The sequence below is a fragment of the Chlorocebus sabaeus genome, chromosome 8 (genome assembly GCF_047675955.1).
Source record: "Chlorocebus sabaeus isolate Y175 chromosome 8, mChlSab1.0.hap1, whole genome shotgun sequence".
Classification (NCBI taxonomy): Eukaryota; Metazoa; Chordata; class Mammalia; order Primates; family Cercopithecidae; genus Chlorocebus; species Chlorocebus sabaeus.
Genome location: NC_132911.1, coordinates 10,309,322 through 10,331,477, shown reverse-complemented (window position 1 = coordinate 10,331,477; position 22,156 = coordinate 10,309,322). Strand labels below are relative to the sequence as shown.

Here is a 22,156-nt window from a genome sequence, read left to right as displayed (position 1 = left end):
GGTGTGCAATACCATGCCCAGCTAGTTTATGATTTTTTTGTAGAGATGGAGTCTCAATATATTATTCAGGCTGGTCTTGAGCTCCTGAGCTAAAGTGATCTCTTTGCCTCAGCCTCTCAAAGTGCTGGGATTACAGGCATGAGCCACTATGCCTGGCCGAGAATAAGTCTTTAAAAAAGTAAATTATATTTTGCAGTCCTTCGATGTTGTCTCTTATAAAGACTTATAAAGATAAGATTCCAAGACTTCACCTTAGCCTGCCACTTCTCCTCAACTCTATCCATATCTCCAGGGTGATCTCCAGCTGCTCTGATGCCCCTGTGTGACTGTCTGAAGGCACGGAAATGTGCCCCTATCACATTGGGGAGGGAAAAAGCAGATTACATGCAAAGCATGTCTGGCATATCTTCATTTATGTAAAACTAAAGACACCTATTTTATTTAATATTAATTTTTTTTTAGAGATGGGGTCTTACTATGCTGCCCAGGCTGGAACACAGTGACTATTCACAGAACCCATAGTTTAATCTGTATACATGCACAGAACTTTCAGGAAGGAAATGCTCAAAATGTTAACTGTGGTTACCTCTGGGTGGTATCATTGTGAGCAATTTTAAAAATATATGGTTTGAAATTTTTATAGGGGTAAAATGTCATTTTTATAAAATTGATCTATGACTCTTGGATTGTTTGACTCATTCTTTGTTTAAGAGCTCTGATAGGAAAGAGCAAATTAAATATGATCTCAGGCCAGGCGCAGTGGTTCACACCTGTAATCTCAGCACTTTGGGAGACCAAGGCGCGTGATCACCTGAGGTCAGGAGTTCGAGACCAGCCTGACCAATTTGGTGAAACCCCATCTCTACTAAAAATACAAAAAAAAAAAAAAAAAAAAAAAATTTAACAGGGTGTGGTGGCATGCAACTGTAGTACAGCAACTCGAGAGGCTGAGACAAGAGACTTGCTTAAACCCAGGAGGTAGAGGTTACAATGAGCCGAGATCATGCCACTGCACTCCATCCAGCCCAGGTGACAGAACGAGACTCCGTCTCAAAAAATGATAAAAATAAAAATAAATAAATAAATAAATAAATAAATAAATAAATAAAATCTCAAAATGCCGAGCATGGTGGCTCATGCCAGAAATCCCAGCACTTTGGGAGGCTGAGGTGGGAGGATCGCTTGAGACCAGGAGTTTGAGACCAGCCTGGGCAACACAGTGGGACTCCATCTCTATAATATATTTAAAAACTAGCTGGGTGTGGTGGTGCATGCCTGTAGTCCCAGTGACTTGGGAGGCTGAGGCAGGAGGCTTGCTTGAGCCCAGGGGTTTGGGGCTGCAGTAAGCTATGATCATGCCACTGCACTCCAGCCTGGGCGACAGAGTGAGATCCCATCTAAAAAAATAATTCCCAAAAATTAATTTTTAGAGAAAAAGTGGATGGAGAGTGGGGGTAGTAGGATGAAGTGGGGCTGATGGAATGCTTGGCTTTGTTCTGGAGCAAGTGTGCTTGGTCTTGGGGTGGCCGTGAACACTGAGCATGTTATGAGGGACACATAGATTTGATTTTACCCCAGGCCAAGGACTCAGAATGTTGGCACTGCTGAGTCCACTGTTCTTCCATGGAGGGCCACAGGCCATCTCCTTTAGACAAGAATCATGAATGTACCCAAGAGTCTCAGCCACCTAGGAGGAGGGGACCTATTTGTAGGCCAAGCATATAGAAAAAAACCACCTTTTGAGAGGCAGACATTCAGCATTCAATTTGGAGTGTTGTGGGAGGCAGTATGAAAAGGTGGGGAATTAGGAGGATCTGGGATCAGAGAGGCTTCTGTCCCCATCCCACCCGACCACTCAAAGTGGGACCTTCTTACCATTCCAGACACATTCAATTCTCATGCCAGTGAGGGACTTGTTACCCCAGCTGCTGGGAGTGTGGTCACAGACTACCTCTAGCTGCTAGTGTCCCCAGGGTTTGCCTCAGCTGCAGAGCCACCTTGCCCAGGGCCACACCCATCAGGGCTGTCCCACGTCCAGCGATTGATGGAGAGGGTATATGAAGGCCTGGCCACCCTGGCTTACTTTGAGACAACCTTGAAGTGCCATTCAGGCTCTAGAGCTTCCCGTGTGCTGGCTGAGGCTGGTGGTGGTTACACCAGAGCACCACTTCTTTATCTGCCCCCTCCTGCTCTCCTCCCTTCCCTTCCAAGCGTGTCATCTCAAAGGCACCCCCTGAGGAACACACTACTTACTAACCCCAGAGTCTCCTTGTTGAGGAGCCCAACCTGGGACAGTTAAGTTACTTGATCACTCTGAGCCTCCATTTCTTTTCTTGTTCTAGAGATGGGCTCTTTCTATGCTGCCCAGGCTGGAATGCAGTAGTTATTCACAGGTGAAATCATAGCTCATTACAGCTTGAACTCCTGGGCTCAAGTGAACCTCGTGCCTCAGCCTCCCAAGTAGCTGGGATTAGAGGCACCTGCTACTGTGCCCGGCTTCCATTTCTTCATCTATAAAAATCAGGATGATAATAATTTGGTGTCCATTGCATAGGATTGAGAATTATATGAGGTCATATATGTAAAACACTTACCGACTTGGTACATAATAATTGCTTAATAAATGGTAACTATTGTTATTGCTCTTAGGAAAGAAACAACCTATCCTTGACTCTCCTCATCATAATTCATTATCAGTTTATCCAGTAGTTGAGCCTCTAAGAGAAGGCTCTAGAAGATGTGGACACGGGGTGAATAAGGGCTGGTGGAAGACAGAAGTGAAGAAGGTCTGGAGCAAGGGATGTTACCAAACAAGGGCAGCCTGCAAAAGGGTGCATTCTTCTAATAAAAGATCAGTCTGGGCCAGCTGCAGTGGCTCACACCTGATCGCCCAGGACTTTGGGAGGCTGAGGTGGGAAGGCTGCTTGAGCCCGGGAGTTCGAGGCCAGCCTGGGCAACTTAGCGAGACCTTGTCTCTACAAAAAAGAAAAAAAGAAAAATTAGCTGAGTATGATGGTGCATACCTGTAGTCTCAGCTACTTGTGAGGTTGAGCCCAGGAAGTTATGGCTGCAGTGAGTTATGATGGCACCACTACACTCCAGCCTGGGCGACAGAGTAAGACTGTCTCAAAGAAAAAAAAAAAGAGACCAGTCAACAGGCATCTGGGCCATCAACAAGCCTCCTACAAGTCTAGTTAGCACAAGGCAGTTCCCATGGGGCTGGTCACTTTGGAGCAGCCTAACCAGTTGTGATCCTGGTCTGTCACGCTGGGAGAAGCTGGAGCCGCAGTGGCTTCTGGGAGAGTGAGCATCCTCCGTGGTCCATCTTCTCCAGGTGTTGCGCCTAACACAGGTAACAGTGGCCCATGCTGCAGGACTGTGCAAAGCTGGGTCCCCACACTTTAACAAGAACTAGAGAGGGGTATGTCTGCCCTCCCCACTGTCTCTTCTGTCTTCTGCATGCATGCCCCTCGCCCATTTCCTGGGCCTTGGTGTCCGACTCTAGGTCCTCCCAGATGTCCAGCGCCTGTCCTCACCCCCTGCATGTGGTGCTCCATTCGGAGCAGCAGAGGGAACCACGGCTTTACAGTGGCAGGGACTTTTTGTTCCCTGAGTCGTTTTTTGTATCTGGCTTGGCTGCATTTTCCTCTAGAAATCTGCGTCCTGGGTATAGTTTTGGCTTCAGGAGAGCCGTCCATCTGGATGTGTTTGATTGTAAAGTACTGTCTTGTATTTAAAGTTATGGCTGTCCATGATGAAGAGCAGACCTGGGCATGTGGTTTTCTAGCCCAGAGATTGCACGAAGCCTCTGGGGCTTCAACGAATGCAGGAGGCGTGCGGTCTGTAGAGTCATCTGGTATTCTGAGACATCCTATTTGTCCCCAAGCTCTGGCAAGTGAAGCTCAGAGCAGCCCTGGCCTGCCAATCCCTTTTCACAGTGCCTATAAATTTCATAAATCTTACTTTGAGGATATCATTTAGCTAACACATAATTTTTTCTGGCGGTTTATTGATACTTAAAAGTAATGTTTGCCATACTCCAAGTTGGGACTAGTGTACATTGATAGTCTACCATATGGCATCACTAGGAAATAAGGGAATTCTTTCTCTCTGTCTCTAAATAAAGCCCATTAAATAGAAAAATCACTTTCCAGGTAAATCTTTTACATATATATATATATGAATATATACTTCACCTTTTAAAATAGTTCCTATCATTACTAAATACTAATGATCTGCCAGGTGTTTACATACATTATTTCATTTAGCCCTTAAGAACCCTGAAAAGCCGGTATTGTTCTCACCATTTAGCCAGTGAGAAAAATAGAAGCCCAGAGAACTTATGTAACACAGCCCAGATTACACGCTGGGTGAGCGAGTGCCCGAGTGGGGATTTGAATTCAATTTTGTCCAGCCCTGCAGCCCATGGGATTGTCACCACGCTGTGATGCCTCACTGATTTCTTACAAATTAGAGGTGATCAAGAATATTTTTAACCTTTTCTTCATGAGTTATCGACAAAATTATGAACATCAGTGATAATCCTATGCCAAAGGACTGACTTAGGCAGGGTCCTCAGGTGAAGTGATAGAAATCAAGTAATGCTTAAGTAAAGAGAGAAGGAGCAGGGTGTGGCCGGGTCTCAGGAGTGAACTGGGACTCAGACCCATACCCATCGGGACCTTCTCCATCCTTCCTCTCTGCTCTACTCCCTGCACCTATTTCTATTTTCTTCTCTCTTTTCCTGCAGACCAGTCTGAAGGTGGGCAGTCCAGAGCTAATGTCCATGACTCTAGGGCATCATCAAAGACCTAGAGTCCTCACAGCTTCCCGCTCTGCCTTTCTTTTGCTTTTGCTTTTGCTCTTGTTATCAGAAGATGGCTGCCATTTTTGCAGGCACCTGCCTCTCCTCCCAGGCTAGAATACAGGATAAAGGTGAAGGGCAATGGAGAATCTATCTTTTTGCCTCCAGTGAATAGGGGCAGATCCTGCCCTACCATCATGGAGTTGCTAAACCCTCAGGGAAGATAAACATGGAGCAGTTAATTGCACAAGTGAAGAATGCTGTTAAGAAGACGTAAGAGTACCCAAGAGAAATGAGTGCCTATGAAAGGCAGCTATAAGAATGTTCATATAGCTTCATGCATAATAGCCCCAAATGGCAAATAACCCAAACACCCATCAACAGAAGAATGAATAAATAAATTTCATACAATGGAAGACTACTCAGCAAAAATAGCAACAATCCGCTGCTGAATGCAACAGCATGAATCACTCTCACAGGCGTAGGGCCGCATGTGAGACAGCAGACACAAAAGAGCACACACTGCATTCTGTTTATATGAAGTCTAAGAAGAGGCCAGAGAAGACAGAAGAGCATTTACCTCTGAAGGGGGGTTAGTATTAGTATTTTTTGAGTCAGGGTCTCACTCTGTCACCCAGGCTGGAGGGCAGTGGTGCAATCTCAGGTCACTGCAACCTCCACCTCCCAGGTACAAGTGATTCTCCTTCCTCGGCTTCCCAGGTAGTTGGGATTACAGGCATGCACCACCATGCCCTGCTAATTTTTGTATTTTTAGTACAGATGGGGTTTCACCATGTCGCCCAGGCTGGAAAGGGTTTATATGTTGATCTGAATGGTGATTCTGCAGGTGTACACATATGCAAATTTGTCAAGGTGTGCACTTGTACACTTTTCTTTATTTACATTATCCCTCAATTTTTCTTTCTTTTTTTCTTTTTTCTTTTTTTTTTTTTTGAGTCTTGCTCTGTTGTCCAGGCTGGAGTGCAATAGAGCAATCTCAGCTCACTGCAGCCTCTGCCTCTCAAATTCAAGCAATTCTCTTGTCTCAGCCTCCCAAGTAGCTGGGATTACAGGCGTGCATCACCACATCCAGCTACTTTTTTAAAAGTAGAGTTGGGGTTTCACCATGTGACCAGGCTGGTCTCAAACTTCTGGCCTCAAGTGACCTGCCTGCTGTGGTCTCCCAAAGTGCTGGGATTACAGGTGTGAGACACCGTGCCTGGCCCATTATCTCTCAATTTTTTAAAGGTAAGTGGATGGGGATCTAAAAGGGAATTTTCAAGTTTTTTTGTTTGTTTGTTTTTGTTTTTGTTGTTGTTTTTTGAGACAGGTTCTCACTCTGTTGCCCAGGCTGGAGTGCAGTGGTGCAATCACAGCTCACTGCAGCCTCCAACTCCCAGGCTCAAATGATCCTCCTACCTGAGCCTCCTGAGTATCTGGGACCACAGGCACCTTGTTCCAAAGTAAATAAAGAGATAGATATGTAGATAGTCCCTGAGGCTTGTAATTGGCCTTGTAGTTTTCACTGTTGGCTCACGGCTGTGTTGCACAGTAGTTCTCAGTACATTAGAATCACTTTTGTTTTATTTTAATTTTGTTAATTTGATTCCTTTTCTTTTTTTTTCTTTTCTTTTTTTTTTTTTTTTTTAAGAAACAGTTACGCTCTGTTGCCCAGGCTGGAGTGCAGTGGCATGATATCAGCTCACTGCAACCTCTGCGTCCTGGGTTCAAGTGATTCTCCTGCCTCAGTCTCTCAAGTAGCTGGGATTACAGGCGCACACCACCACATCCAGCTAATTTTTGTATTTTTAGTAGAGACGGAGTTTCATCATGTTGGCCAGGTTAGTATCAAATTCCTGACCTCACATGATCTCCCGCCTTGGCCTCCCAAAATACTGGGATTACAGGTGAGAGCCACCATGCCCGGCCCCCTTTTCCTTTTTTTTTTTCATGTCAGACGGGTAATGTGCCAACGTTGTAACAAGGTTTGAGGGAGGCACATCTCATGCTTGAGCACAACAACCCAATCATCGCAATTATGACCTACAAAAGGATCTAATCTGATTTTTGACACAGGTAATCTATTTACCTGGTTTAACATTCAACTAATTTTAAAAGGTACGTAGGGAAAGTTACTCTCTGCCCTCTGTCTCCCAGTCTCCTAGAACTCCCTCAGAGGCAACTCTCATCCCAAGGGTCTTGTGAATCCTTCCAGAGATTTTATGCATCTATAACCAAAGGCAACTACACATTATTATCTCCTATACAAACAGAAACATACTGATTTATGCCAGCTTAATTCATATAACATTGGATCTTGAAACTTTTTTCTTACCAGTGTATAAATAGCTGCCCCAGTCTTTTTGATGGTTGCGTAGTATTCCAGTGTCTATGTTTACCAGCATGTATTTGAGTCCCTGGGTTTTTCTAAAGATATTCATGCCCTGGGGCTTCCTCAGCTCTAATGTGCCTGCGTATTAGATGCAGGCAGGTGCGGGAACCACCGGCATGGCTCACTGGTCTCTTTCTTTCTTAGCCTATGGTAGGAACAGTCCTGGTTTCCTAGCACTTAGAGAGCAGATCCAGGGTTTTGGAAAGTCAAAGGAATTCCTTCTTTCTGATGAACAGAGAGCAGTCATAGATAAGACTCTCATTTGCAATGGACACAGGACGAAGAAATTGAGAAAAGCTGGCCCAAAGCCCTGGTCCTTTATGTAAGAGCAGGGAAGGAGATTGCATGCTACAGTCCCTACGTTTGCAGATAGCACAGGACTTGACAGGTAGTGGAGACACAAACAAAAAATCATAAAATACATGAAACTCTTGCCAGACTCTCTGAGCTACAGAGAAGTGGTAGGTGGGTTTCAGCCCAGGTCAATGAAAGACGGAATTTTTATTTTTATGTTTTTAAAGACTAGATCTCACTATGTTACCCAGGCTGGAGTGCAGTGGCGTGATTATGGCTCACTGCAGCCTTAAATGAACTCTTGGGCCCAAGTGATCCTCCTGCCTCAGCCTCTTGAGTAGCTGGGAAGTATAGGTGCCTGGCCAAGATGGAATGTTGACAAAAATAGTCCAGACTATACTTACAGCTCCTAGGGCTAAACGTACATCTGTGAGGAATATTAGACTATTTTCTGAGCTCATCAACTTTAGGCAGCCAAAAAAGTTGGCTATGTGTTGGGCCCAATCAAGAGAAGTAATAGAAACATAAGATAGAACAGTATTATACTATCATATAAAAGTATTGCATTTTAAGAAAGAAACAGGGTCTTGTTCAGTCACCCAGGCTGGAGTACAGTGGTGTGATCATAGCTCACTACAGCCTGGAACTCCTTAGCTCAAGCAATCCTCCCACTTCAGTTTCCTAAGTAACTGGGACTACAGGTGCACGCCACCACGCCTGGCTAATTTTTAAATTTTCTGTAGAGATGGGGTCTTCATATGTTGCCCAGTCTGTTCTTTAATCCCTATCCTCCTGCCTCAGCCTCCCTAAGGGTTGGGATTATGTCTGGGATTACAGGTGTGAGCCACTGCATCTGGCAAAAATATTGCATTTTTGAGTCTGAATTTTATGGAATTTTGGTCAATAAACCTCAGAAAAATATGCTTAGGATGTGAGCAGGGCACTTTAAAAGTTAAAGGAAAAGGCAACGATGGGGATTTGGAGGGAAACTGAAAGCATTTGGACTTTTTAATATGGTAAAACTGACAGATGATATGCCTTGATGATTTTATTTTATAAAATTAAATAGACCTGGCCAGGCACCACGGCGGCTTATGCTTGTAATCCCAGCAGTTTGGGAGGCCAAGATGGGCAGATCACTTGAGGTCAGGAGTTTGAAATCAGCCTGGCCAACATGGTGAAACCTCATCTCTACTAAAAATACAAAACAATCAGCTGGACACGGTGGTGGGTGCCTGTAATCCCAGCTACTTGGGAGGCTGAGGCAGGAGAACTGCTTGAACCTGGGAGGTGGAGGTTGCAGTGAACCAAGATCACGCCACTGCACTCCAGCCTGGGTGACAGAGCAAGACTCCATCTCTAATAATAATAATAATAATAATAATAATAATAATAATAATGTTAAATAGATCTAACCTCAAACTGGAAACAACCAAAATGTCCGTCAGCAGGTGAATGGTTATACAAACTATGCTACAGCCATGCTATGGAGTACTATTCAGCAAGAAAAATGAATGGCTATAGATGCATGCAGGTGCTTGGGATGAATCTCAAGGGAATTATGTGGGGTGAAAAAAGCAAATTTCAAAAGCTTACATGCTGTGTGATTCCACTTATATAACATTCTATAAACAAAACTACCAGGTGCAGTGGCTCATGTCTATAATCCCAGCACTTTGGGAAGTCGAGGCATGTGGATAGCTTGAGTTCAGGAGTTTGAGACCAGCCTGGCCAAAATGGTGAAACTCCATCTTTAGGTCGGGTGCGGTAGCTCACGCCTGTTATCCCAACACTTTGGGAGGCTGAGGTGGGTGGATCACCCGAGGTCAGGAGTTCAAGACCAACCTGGCTAACATGGTGAAACCCCATCCCTTCTACAAATACAAAAATTAGCCAGGCATGGTGGTGTGCACCTGTAATCCCAGCTACTCAGGAGGCTGAGATATGAGAATAGCTTGAACCCAAGAGGCGGAGGTTGCAATGAATTGATATTGTGCCATTGCATTCCAGCCTAGGCAACAGAGTGAGACTCTGACTCAAAAAAAAAAAAAAAAAAAAAAAAAAAAAGAAAAGTTAGCTGGGCATGGTGGTATGTACTTGTAGTCCCAGCTACTTGGGAGTCTGAGGTGAGAGGATCACTTGCAACCTCGCTTGAGGTTGAGGCTGCAGTGAGCGTGATTGCACCATTGCAGTCCAGAGCCTGGGTGACAGAGCAAGACCGTATCTCCAAACAAAACAAAACACCCAAATTATAGAGATGGAGAATAGAATAGACTAGTGATTGCCAGGGTTAGGGAGGTGGGGAGGAAGGGAGATGGCTATGACTATAAAAGTGAAGCACCAGAGGGCCAGGCACGGTGGCTTACACCTGTAATCCCAGCACTCTGGGAGGCCGAAGTGGGTGGATCATGAGGTCAGGAGATGGAGACCGTCCTGGTGAACACGGTGAAACTTCGTCTCTACTAAAAATACAAAAAATCAGCTGGGCGTGGTGGCGGGTGCCTGTAATCCCAACTACTCGGGAAGCTGAGGCAAGAGAATGGCATGAACCCGGAGGTGGAGCTTGCAGTGAGCAGAGATTGTGCCACTGCACTCCAGCCTAGGCAACAGAGTGAGACTCCATCTCAAAAAAAAAAAAAAAAAAAAAAAGGAAGCACCAGAGGCCGTGGTGGTCACGAAACTCTTCCGTAGCTTGACTGTCGTGCAATAAAACTACATAGAACTAAACACACACACACACACACACACACAAAACTATTGAAAATCTGATGTAAAACTAGTGAAATCTGAAAAAGGTCAGTGGATTGCATCAACGTCAATTTCCCAGCTGCGACTTGGGTACCACAGTTACGCAAAATGCTACTGTTAGTGAGAGACTGGGTGAAGGGCACAGGAGATAGATTTGAGATCTGCAATTATCTCAAACATCTAATTTAAGAAATCAAATAAGCCTAGACTGTTAGTGCTAGAGAAAAGTGGAAATGGACCATACTGACTTTTACCCAACTCAAAAGGGGGCAGCTCTTAACCTTTAATAGAGGCAGATTTTAAACAAATGAAAACTATGCACCTTTTCACACATTGCATAACGGACTTATGAAATGTATGAGCCTAACAGATGAGAGGATAAAGATTTATACAGTGTGTGTGCATACGTGTGTGTGTGTGTGTGTGTATATATATATATATATAGAGAGAGAGAGAGAGAGAGAGAAAGAGTAAAGACAGCATCTCAGTTCTGTCACCTAGGCTGCTAGAGTGCAGTGGTGGAAACAGCACACTGCAGCCTCAAACTGCTGGGCTCAAGTGATTCTCCTACCTTGGCCTCTCAAAGTGTTTGGATTACAGGCATGTTGAGCCACTGTACCTGACCCACACACACACACTTATACACACACATATACACATATATATATACACACACACACATATATACACACATACACACACACACACACACATATGCAACATTGGGTTTCTAAGACACATGAAGAAGTTTTGGGAGCATTTCTGACCTTGGAGTTTGATATCACAAATAAGAGCCTCATGCATCTACAATCAAGTCCCAAGTGAATTTAAAATGAACTCAATAAACATTTGCTGAGCTCCTATGAAGTGTCAGGCATGTCCTGGTTGTTCAGTGTTAGAAAAGTAGGCTGGGTGCAGTGGCTCATGCCTGTAATCCCAGCACTTTGGGAGGTCAAGGCCAGAGGATCACTTGAGTCCAGGAGTTCAAGACCAGCCTGGGCAATATGGTGAGACCCCATCTCTACAAAAAGTCAAAAAATTAGCCAGATGTGGCGGTGTATGCCTGTGGTCCCAGCTGCTCAGGACGCTGAGGTGGGAGGATCGCTTGAACCCAGGAGTTCCAGGCTGCAGTGAGCTATGATCGCACCAGTATACTCTAGCCTGGGTGACAGAACAAGACCCTTTCTCAAAAAAAAAAAAAAAAAAAAAAAAAAGAAAGAAGGAAGAAGGAAGAAGGGAGGGAGGGAGGGAAGGAAGGAAGGAATGAAGAAGGGAAGGAAGGAGGGAAGGAAGGAATAAAGAAAGAGAGAAAAAGAAAGAGAGAGAAAGAAAGAAGGAAGGGAGGGAGGGAGGGAGGGAGGAAGGGAGGGAGGGAGGGAGGAAGGAAGGAAGGGAGGGAGGAGAGAGAGAGAAAGAAAGAAAAGAAAGAAAGAAAGAAAACATAAAGGACACAACCCTGTCCCTCCTGGTAAATGTGCCATTGTTCAGGAATGCAGAGCTGGTGACATTATTTGTGGAATGGAAATGAATGTCACCCTGACATATTATTTTTAATGATATCCTGATTAATAGTCATACTTGAGGCTATTTTAAAAATGGAAGCAGTCACCACGAAGTGTGATAGGAATTACCCCAAAATAGACTATGTTATCCTCTGTGAATAATTTAGACACCGGTGCTCCGAAGGCAACGAGAGCATGAGGACTATGAACAAGCTGATTGGGAGCTTTGGGAAAGTGGGGCTGGCATCTTATTATCTCCGTAGCCCAGGACTTAACAGTGCGTGCTTGGTATGCAGCAGGAGCTCAATAAATAAATGCTGACTTGACAATCAGGATCTTTTTATTCTTATTTTCCGTAAGTTTAGGCCAGAAGGAGCTTATGGGAACCTACCACTGATAACTGGAAACTGATTTTGACTAGGGTCAGGAGGTACTGGGATAGGATATGAAATAAAATAGAAAAAGTAGAGGACAGATGTAAAGATCTGTTGGCACAGGATCAACTTGGAGCTGTCCTGGGAACACCTTTGGTGATTGGGGGCTCTCTGGCCTGCAGTAGCTCATTCCCAGACAGTGGTTGCTCTGCTGCTGTGAACTTAAGCTTCTCCCCTGGGTAAAGGAATGAAATCCCACCCACTCACCCCTTTCCTTTCTGAAGTAGTGTGGGGATGCACCTTTACTGGCCATTTAACATTCATAGAGATGCATTTAGCATCATGAACGTTATAAAAACGACAGTGACAAATCATTACAACTGCTTCTTGGTGGTAAGCTTTCCAGAAGAAAATTATGGAAGAGACGTGGTACAAAACATGAAGACAGCATTTAGTATGCTCAGTCTCATTTCCTGCCATCAATGGCAGGTGGTGGTGGTGGTTGTTGTTATTTTGAGATGGAGTCTCGCTCTGTCACCCAGGCTGGAGTGCAGTAGCATGATCTTGGCTCACTGCAGCCTCTGCCTCCTGGGTTCAAATGATTCTCCTGCCTCAGCCTCCCAAGTAGCTGGGATTACAGGCTCCCGCCACCATGCCCAGCTAATTTGTGTAGTTTTAGTAGAGATAGGGTTTCACCATGTTGGCCAGGCTGGTCTTGAACTCCTGGGCTCAAGTGATCCACCCCACCTCAGCCTCCCAGAGTGCTGGGATTACAGGCATGAGCCATGGCACCTGGCATGCAGGTAGTTCTATCTTTAACCTCTAGGAGCAAATAATGAATACCTACCAGTACAGTGGGAACTGCAGGGATAAGGAAGTTGATCTCTGCCATTTATTGGCAGAAGTGGATATTTAGATCAACACCCAAGGATTTAAAAATGTTATAGGCTAATTCTTTTTGAATGTCACATTTTTATCTCTCTGATAACTGGAGTCAGAGATGACTGGAAGCACTGCAGAGTGAGTGGCCTCATGAGACTCTGTCTTTCTCTCTCTCTGCCTTGTGAGGACATGGTGAGGAGGTAGCCATCTGCAAGCCAGGACAGGGGCCCTCACCAGAAACAGAATTGGCTTGCACCTTGATCTTAGACTTTGCAGCCTCCATAACTGTGAGAAAATAAATGTCTTTTGTTGAAGCTGCCATCTATGGTATTTTGCTATAGCAGCTGGAGTAGACTAAGACAGCCTGTGACCCTTAAGCATGGATGGGAGCATCTAGATGGATGTTGAGGACGTTAATTCCACAGACACCGGTGGACCCTCTGGCCTTGCAGAGGTTGTCTGCTCTGCCAGCTCATCTGTTGTCCCTGGAAGTTGCTGTCAATACTTCTCCTTGTTGAGGCACCAGGTGCTCCCCTAAGGAACACCCTCATCTCTGCTCCTGGCTGCCAGGCTGATAACTGGCTTAAGTTCCAGCACATCTGCAGCAGAGGGGCCTGATTGTTAGATGGAAAAGCAACAAACAGAAAGGAAGAGTATCAACATCAAAAAAAAGGACATCCACTCAGAGACCCCATCTGAAGGTCACCAGTGTCAAAGACCAAAGGTAATAAATCCACGAAGATGGGGAGAAACCAGCGCAAAAAGCCTGAAAATTCCAAAAACCACACCACTTCTTCTCCTCCAAAAGATCACAACTCCTCACCAGCAAGGGAACAAAACTGGACAGAGAATGAGTTTGATGAACTGATAGAAGTAGGCTTCAGAAGGTGGGTAATAACAAACTCCTCCAAGCTAAAGGAGCATGTTCTAACCCAATGCAAGAAAGCTAAGAACCTTGGGAAAAGATTAGACAAATTGCTAACTAGAATAGCCAGTTTAGAGAAGAACATAAATGACCTGATGGAGCTGAAAAACACAGCATGAGAACTTTGTGAAGCATGCACAAGTATCAATAGCCGAACTGATCAAGTGGAAGAAAGGATATCAGACATTGAAGACCAACTTAATGAAATAAAGCATGAAGACAAGATTAGAGAAAGAAGAATGAAGAGAAATGAACAAAACTTCCAAGAAATATGGGACTATGTGAAAAAGACCAAACCTACATTTGATTTGTGTACCTGAAAGTGACAAGGAGAATGGAACCAAGTTGGAAAACACTCTGCAGAATATTATCCAGGAACTTCCCCAACCTAGCAAGACAGGCCAACATTCAAATTCAGGAAATACAGAGAACATCACAAATATACTCCTCGAGAAGAACAACCCCAAGACACATAATCGTCAGACACACCAAGATTGAAATGAAGGAAAAAATGTTAAGAGCAGCCAGAGAGAAAGGTCGGGTTACCCACAAAGGCCGAAGCCCATCAGACTAACTGTGGATCTCTCTGCAGAAACCCTACAAGCCAGAAGAGAGTGAGGGCCAATATTCAACATTCTTAAAGAAAAGAATTTTCAACCCAGAATTTCATATCCGGCCAAACTAAGCTTCATAAACGAAGGAGAAATAAAATCCTTTACAGACAAGCAGCTGCTGAGAGATATTGTCACCACCAGGCCTGCCTTACAAGAGCTCCTGAAGGAAGCAGTAAACATGGAAAGGAACAACCAATACCAGTCACTGCAAAAAACATACCGAATTCTAAAGACTGTTGACACTATGAAGAAACTGCATCAACTAATGGCCAAAACAACCAGGTAGTATCATAATGACAGGATGTAATTAACACATAATAATATTAACCTTAAATGTAAATGGGGTAAATACCCCAATTAAAAGACACAGACTGGCAAATTGGATAAAGAGTCAAGACCCATTGGTGTGCTGTATTCAGGAGACCCACCTCACATGCAAAGACACACACAGGGTCAAAATAAAGGGATGGGGGAATATTTATCAAGCAAATGGAAAGCAAAAAAAAGCAGGGGTTGCAATCCTAATCTCTGATAAAAGAGACTTTAAACCAACAAAGATCAAAAGAGACAAGAAAGGCCATTACATAAAGGTAAATAAATCGATGCAACAAGAAGAGCTAATCATCCTAAATATATATGCACCCAATACAGGAGCACCCAGATTCATAAAGCAAGTTCTTAAAGACCTATAAAGAGACTTAGACTCTCACACAATAATAATGGGAGACTTTAACACCCCATTGTCAATACTAGACAGATCAATGAGACAGAAAATGTACAAGGATATTCAGGACATCAACTCAGCTCTGGACCAAGCGGACCTAATAGACCTCTAAGAACTCTCCACTCCAAATCAACAAAATATACATTCTTCTCAGCACCACATCACACTTATTCTAAAATTGACCACATAATTGACAGCAAAACACTCTTCACCAAATGTAAAATAATGGAAATCATAACAAATAGTCTCTTAGACCACAGGGCAATCAAATTAGAACTCAGAATTAACAAACTCATTCAAAACCACACAACTACATGGAAACTGAACAACCTGCTCCTGAATAACTACTGAGAAAATAACAAAATGAAGGCAGAAATAAAGACACTCTTTGAAACCAATGAGAACAAAGACACAACATACCAGAATTTCTGGGACACATTTAAAGTAGTGTGTAAAGAGAAATTTATAGCACTAAATGCCCACAAGAGAAAGCAGGAAAGATCAAAAATCGACACTCTAACATCACAATTAAAAGAACTAGAGAAGCAAGAGTGAACAAATTCAAAAGCTAGCAAAAGACAAGAAATAACTAAGATCAGAGCAGAACTGAAGCAGATAGAAACACGAAAAACCCTTGAAAAAATAAATGAATCCAGGAGCTGGTTTTTTGAAAAGATCAACAAAATATATAGACTGTTAGCCAGACTAATACACAAGAAAAGAGAAAAGAATCAAATAGATGCAATAAAACAAATGAAGGAGATATCACCACTGATCCCGCTGAAAAACAAACTACCATCAGAGAATACTATCAAAACCTCTACGCAAATAAACTAGAAAATCTAGAAGAAATGGATAAATTCCTGGACACATACACCCTTCCAAGCTTAAACCAGGAAGAAGTCGATTCCCTGAATAGACCAATAACAAGTTCTGAAATTGAGGCAGTAATTAATAGCCTAACCAAAAAAAGTCCAGGTCCAGAAAGATTCATAGCCGAATTCTACCTGAGGTGAAAAGAGGAGCTGGTACCATTCCTTCTGAAACTATTCCAAATAGTAGAAAAAGAGGGAATCCTCCCTAACTCATTTTATGAGAACAGCATCATTCTGATATTAAAACCTGGCAGAGACACAACAAAAAAGAAAATTTCAGGTCAATATCCCTGATGAACATCAATGTGAAAATACTCAATAAAATACTGGCAAATGGTATCCAGCAGCACATCCAAAAGCTTATCCACCATGATCAAGTCGGCTTCATCCCTGAGATGCAAGGCTAGTTCAACATATGCAAATCAGTAATCCGTCACATAAACAGAACCAATGATAAAAACCACATGATTATCCCAATAGATACAGAAAAGACCTTTGACAAAATTCAACACCGCTTCATGCTAAAAACTCTCAATAAACTAGGTATTGGTGGAAGGTATCTCAAAATAAGAGCTATTTATGACAAACCCACAGCCAATATCATACTGAATGGGCAAAAACTGGAAGCATCACCTTTGAAAACTGACACAAGACAAGGATGCCCTCTCTCCAGTCCTATTCGACATAGTATTGGAAATTCTGGCCAGGGCATTAAGGCAAGAGAGAGAAATAAAGGGTATTCAAATAGGAAGAGAAGAAGTCATATAGTCTCTGTTTGCAGATGACATGATTGCATATTTAGAAAACCCCACTGTCTCAGCCCAAAATCTCCTTAAGCTGATAAGCAACTTCAGCAAAGTCTCAGGATACAAAATCAATGTGCAAAAAATCACAAGCATTCCTATATACCAATAACAGACAAACAGAGAGCCAAATCAGGAGTGAACTCCCATTCACAATTGCTACAAAGAGAATAAAATACCTAGGAATACAACTTACAAGGAAGGTAAAGGACCTCTTCAAGGAGAGCTACAAACCATTGCTCAAGGAAATAAGAGAGGACACAAATAAATGGAACAACATTCCATGCTCATGGATAGGAAGAATCAATGTCATGAAAATGGCCATACTGCCCAAAGTAATTTATAGATTCAATGCTATCCCCATCAAGCTACTAATGACTTTCTTCACAGAATTAGAAAATACTACTTTAAATTTCATATGGAACCAAAAAAGAGCTGGCATAGCCTAGACGATCCCAAGCAAAAAGAACAATGCTGGAGGCATCATGCTACATGACTTCAGACTATACTACAAGGTTACAGTAACCAAAACAGCATGGTACTGGTACCAAAACACATATATAGACCAATGGAACAGAACAGAGGCCTCAGAAATAACACCACACATCTACACCACACATCTGATCTTTGACAAACCTGTCAAAAACAAGTAACAGGGAAAGGATTCCCTATTTAATAAATAGTGTTGAGAAAACTGGCTAGCCATATGCAGAAAACTGAAACTGGACCCCTTCCTTATACCTTTTAAAAAATTAACTCAAGGTAGATTAAAGACTTAAACATAAGACCTAAAACCATAAAATCCCTAGAAGAAAACCTAGGCAATACCATTCAGGACATAGGCATGGGCAAAGACTTCATGACTAAAACACCAAAAGTAAGGGCAACAAAAGCCAAAATTGACAAATGAGTTCAATTAAACTAAAGAGTTTCTGCACAGCAAAACAAATTATCCTCAGAGTGAACAGGCAACCTACAGAATGGGAGAAAATTTTTTCAATCTATCTATCTGACAAAGAACTTAAACAAATTTACAAGAAAAAAACAAACAACTCCATCAAAAAGTGGGTGAAAGATATGAACAGACACTTCTCAAAAGAAGACATTGATGCAGCCAACAAACATATGAAAAAAAGCTCATCACTGGTCCTTAGAGAAATGCAAATCAAAACCACAGTGAGACATCATCTCATGCCAGTTAGAACGGCAATCATTAAAAAGTCAGGAAACAACAGATGCTGGAGAGGATGTGGAGAAATACAAATGCTTTTACACTGTTGGTGGGAGTGTAAATTGGTTCAACCATTGTGAAAGACAATGTGGCGATTCCTCAAGGATCTAGAACCAGAAATACCATTTGACCCAGCAATCTCATTACAAAGGATTATAAATCATTCTACTATAAAGACACATGCACACGTATGTTTATTGTGGCATTATTCACAATAGCAAAGTCTTGGAACCAACCCAAATGCCCATCAATGATAGACTGGATAAAGAAAATGTGGCACATATACACCACGAAATGCTATGCAGCCATAAAAAGATGAGTTTATGTCCTTTGCAGGGACACGAAAGAAGCTGGAAACCATCATTCTCAGCAAACTAACACATGAACAGAAAACCAAATGCTGCATGTTCTCAGTCATAAGTGGGAGTTGAACAATGAGAACACATGGACACAGGGAGGGGAACATCACACACTGGGGCCTGTCAGGGGGGTGGGGGGGCTACGGGAGGGATAGCAGTGGGAGAAATACCTAATGTAGATGACAGGTTGATGGGTGCAGCAAACCACCATGGCATGTGTATACCTATCTAACAAACCTGCATGTTCTGCACATGTACCCCAGAACTTAAAGTATAATAATAAAAATAAATAAAAATGAAATATAACAGATGACAGTCACATTCAGGTGTGGTCCTGAAACTCAGTGGTGAGATAAGCTCTTCCTAGCAGACAGGGTTTTGAACAGTGCAACTGGTCATCTACCCTTTGCATGGGGAAAAAAAGTGGCCCAAGATGAGAATTTGTGCAAATCCTGGATAGTGACTAAGGTCTGGGGTTGAGGTGTGTGAATGTACACTTGAGAATGGGCACACAGTGTGAAGGATTCTGTTGCATATTTTCATGTCCACCAGGACACATTCATCATGGAAGAGCCTCTGAACAATCAATTAGACACGATGACTTGGCCCTGTGATGCTGGCTGTCAGTGTCCACCCCAGAACTGGCATGACAGGAGCATGAACAAATAGATGGCTAAGGTGTGGAGATGGAGGCTATGTATGAGGTCAACAGCATGGCTCCGGCTTACCAGTCTAGCCACTGTGCCTCTGAATGTCAGCAGCAGAGCTGCTCCTGTTATGGCCTTATTCCCCTAGGACCCCAACCTAAAAGGGCCAGTGGTTTGTCTTCACTGGTGTAGATACTTTGGGAATGGATCTGCCTTTCCTGCCCAGAGCGTCTCAGCCAGCACTACCATCTGGGGGCTTATAGAATGCCTGACCCACAGGTGTAAGTCCCATACAGCACAGCAGCTGACTAAGAGACACACCTCACAGCCCAGGACAGTGGGGTTCACTCACTGCACCATACACTGCAACCCCCTGGGGCAGCTGGCCTCACAGAATGCTGGCATGGCCTTTTCAAGGAGCAACTGAAGTGCTAGCTCACAGGAAACCCCTACAAGGACGAGGTGCCATCCTTCAGTGTACAAAGACTTGTATATGTCATTGTGTCCCCAAAAGGAAAGACACATGAGTCTGGAAACCAAGGGGTAGAAGCAGAAGTGACTTCACTTACCGTCAGTCTCTAAGACCCACAGCGGGATTTGGAGCTTCCTGCTCTGCGACCCTGGGCTCTGCAGGGTTGGAGATCCGGATCCAAAAGAGGGCACACTCTGGCCAGGAGACACAGTAAGGGTCCTGTTGAACCGCAAGTTGAAGCTGCTGCCAGGACACTTAGGAGGCCTCGTTCGCAAGGATCAGCAGGTTAAAAGAGAAATCATTTGCCCACTTTTGGATGGGGTTGTTTGTTTTTTTCTTGTAAATTTGTTTGAGTTCTTTGTAGGTTCTGGATATTAGCCCTTTGTCAGATGAGTAGATTGCAAAAATTTTCTCCCATTCTGTAGGTTGCCTGCTCACTCTGATGGTAGTTTCTTTTGCTGTGCAGAAGCTCTTTAGTTTGATGAGATCCCATTTGTCAATTTTGGCTTTTGTTGCCGTTGCTTTTGGTGTTTTAGACATGAAGTCTTTGCCCATGCCTATGTCCTGAATGGTACTACCTAGGTTTTCCTCTAGGATTTTTATGGTATTAGGTCTAACATTTAAGTCTCTAATCCATCTTGAATTAATTTTCGTATAAGGAGTAAGGAAAGGATCCAGTTTCAGCTTTCTACTTATGGCTAGCCAGTTTTCCCAGCACCATTTATTAAATAGGGAATCCTTTCCCCATTTCTTGTTTCTCTCAGGTTTGTCAAAGATCAGATGGCTGTAGATGTGTGGTATTATTTCTGAGGACTCTGTTCTGTTCCATTGGTCTATATCTCTGTTTTGGTACCAGTACCATGCTGTTTTGGTTACTGTAGCCTTGTAGTATAGTTTGAAGTCAGGTAGCGTGATGCCTCCAGCTTTGTTCTTTTGACTTAGGATTGTCTTGGAGATGCGGGCTCTTTTTTGGTTCCATATGAACTTTAAAGCAGTTTTTTCCAATTCTGTGAAGAAGCTCATTGGTAGCTTGATGGGGATGGCATTGAATCTATAAATTACCTTGGGCAGTATGGCCATTTTCACGATATTGATTCTTCCTATCCATGAGCATGGTATGTTCTTCCATTTGTTTGTGTCCTCTTTCATTTCACTGAGCAGTGGTTTGTAGTTCTCCTTGAAGAGGTCCTTTACATCCCTTGTAAGTTGGATTCCTAGGTATTTTATTCTCTTTGAAGCAATTGTGAATGGAAGTTCGACATTTCTCAAAAGAAGACATTCATACAGCCAACAGACACATGAAAAAATGCTCATCATCACTGGCCATCAGGGAAATGCAAATCAAAACCACAATGAGATACCATCTCACACCAGTTAGAATGGCGATCATTCAAAAGTCAGGAAACAACAGGTGCTGGAGAGGATGTGGAGAAATAGGAACACTTTTACACTGTTGGTGGGATTGTAAACTAGTTCAACCATTATGGAAAACAGTATGGCGATTCCTCAAGGATCTAGAACTAGATGTACCATATGACCCAGCCATCCCATTACTGGGTATATACCCAAAGGATTATAAATTATGCTGCTATAAGGACACATGCACACGTATGTTTATTGCAGCACTATTCACAATAGCAAAGACTTGGAATCAACCCAAATGTCCATCAGTGACAGATTGGATTAAGAAAATGTGGCACATATACACCATGGAATACTATGCAGCCATAAAAAAGGATGAGTTTGTGTCCTTTGTAGGGACATGGATGCAGCTGGAAACCATCATTCTTAGCAAACTATCACAAGAACAGAAAACCAAACACCGCATGTTCTCACTCGTAGGTGGGAACTGAACAATAAGATCACTTGGACTCGGGAAGGGGAACATCACACACCGGGGCCTATCATGGGGAAGGGGGAGGGGGGAGGGATTGCATTGGGAGTTATACCTGATGTAAATGACGAGTTGATGGGTGCAGCACACCAACATGGCACAAGTATACATATGTAACAAACCTGCACGTTGTGCACATGTACCCTACAACTTGAAGTTTAATAATAATAAATTAAAAAAAAAAAAAAAAAGAACATTCTGGGCTATGAAAAAACAGAGCATTAAAAGCTAGTAGAACAAAAAAAAAAAAAAAAAAAAAAAGAGAAATCATTGTACTGGCAGGCTTTATTGACCTAATCAGCAGCAGGAGGCAGGCGCGCTTTTACGTAGTGGGGGCGGGGAGGAACACGGGGAGAACCCAGGGGCTGGGCTCGGGTGCCTCCTGCAGCTCCCTCACCCACTTGTAACTGTGAATACGCAGGTGCAGTCACTCCAGACTGAGCAGGGTGTGATTCTAATTTAGACCCTTCAGGAATGAGGGTCATCCCATCAGGTAAACTACCGACACCTGCTGGCCTGATAGCTGAGGGTGAGGGGAATTTAAATGCAGGGCGGGGGAGGGGTTAGGATGCTCCAAGACCCTTGGCAGTCACGGGGGCTGTGGTTTATCGCTCAA

At 43.3% G+C, this 22,156-nt stretch overlaps 1 non-coding gene across 1 annotated transcript; it reads right to left on the bottom strand.

The window, feature by feature from the left end:
* Positions 1-6,755: 6,755 nt before the first annotated feature.
* LOC119618970 (small nucleolar RNA U13) lies at positions 6,756-6,859 on the bottom strand. The gene has a single exon (XR_005235312.1). It is a non-coding gene; the product is annotated as a small nucleolar RNA U13 (small nucleolar RNA).
* Between the last annotated feature and the right edge of the window lie 15,297 nt (positions 6,860-22,156).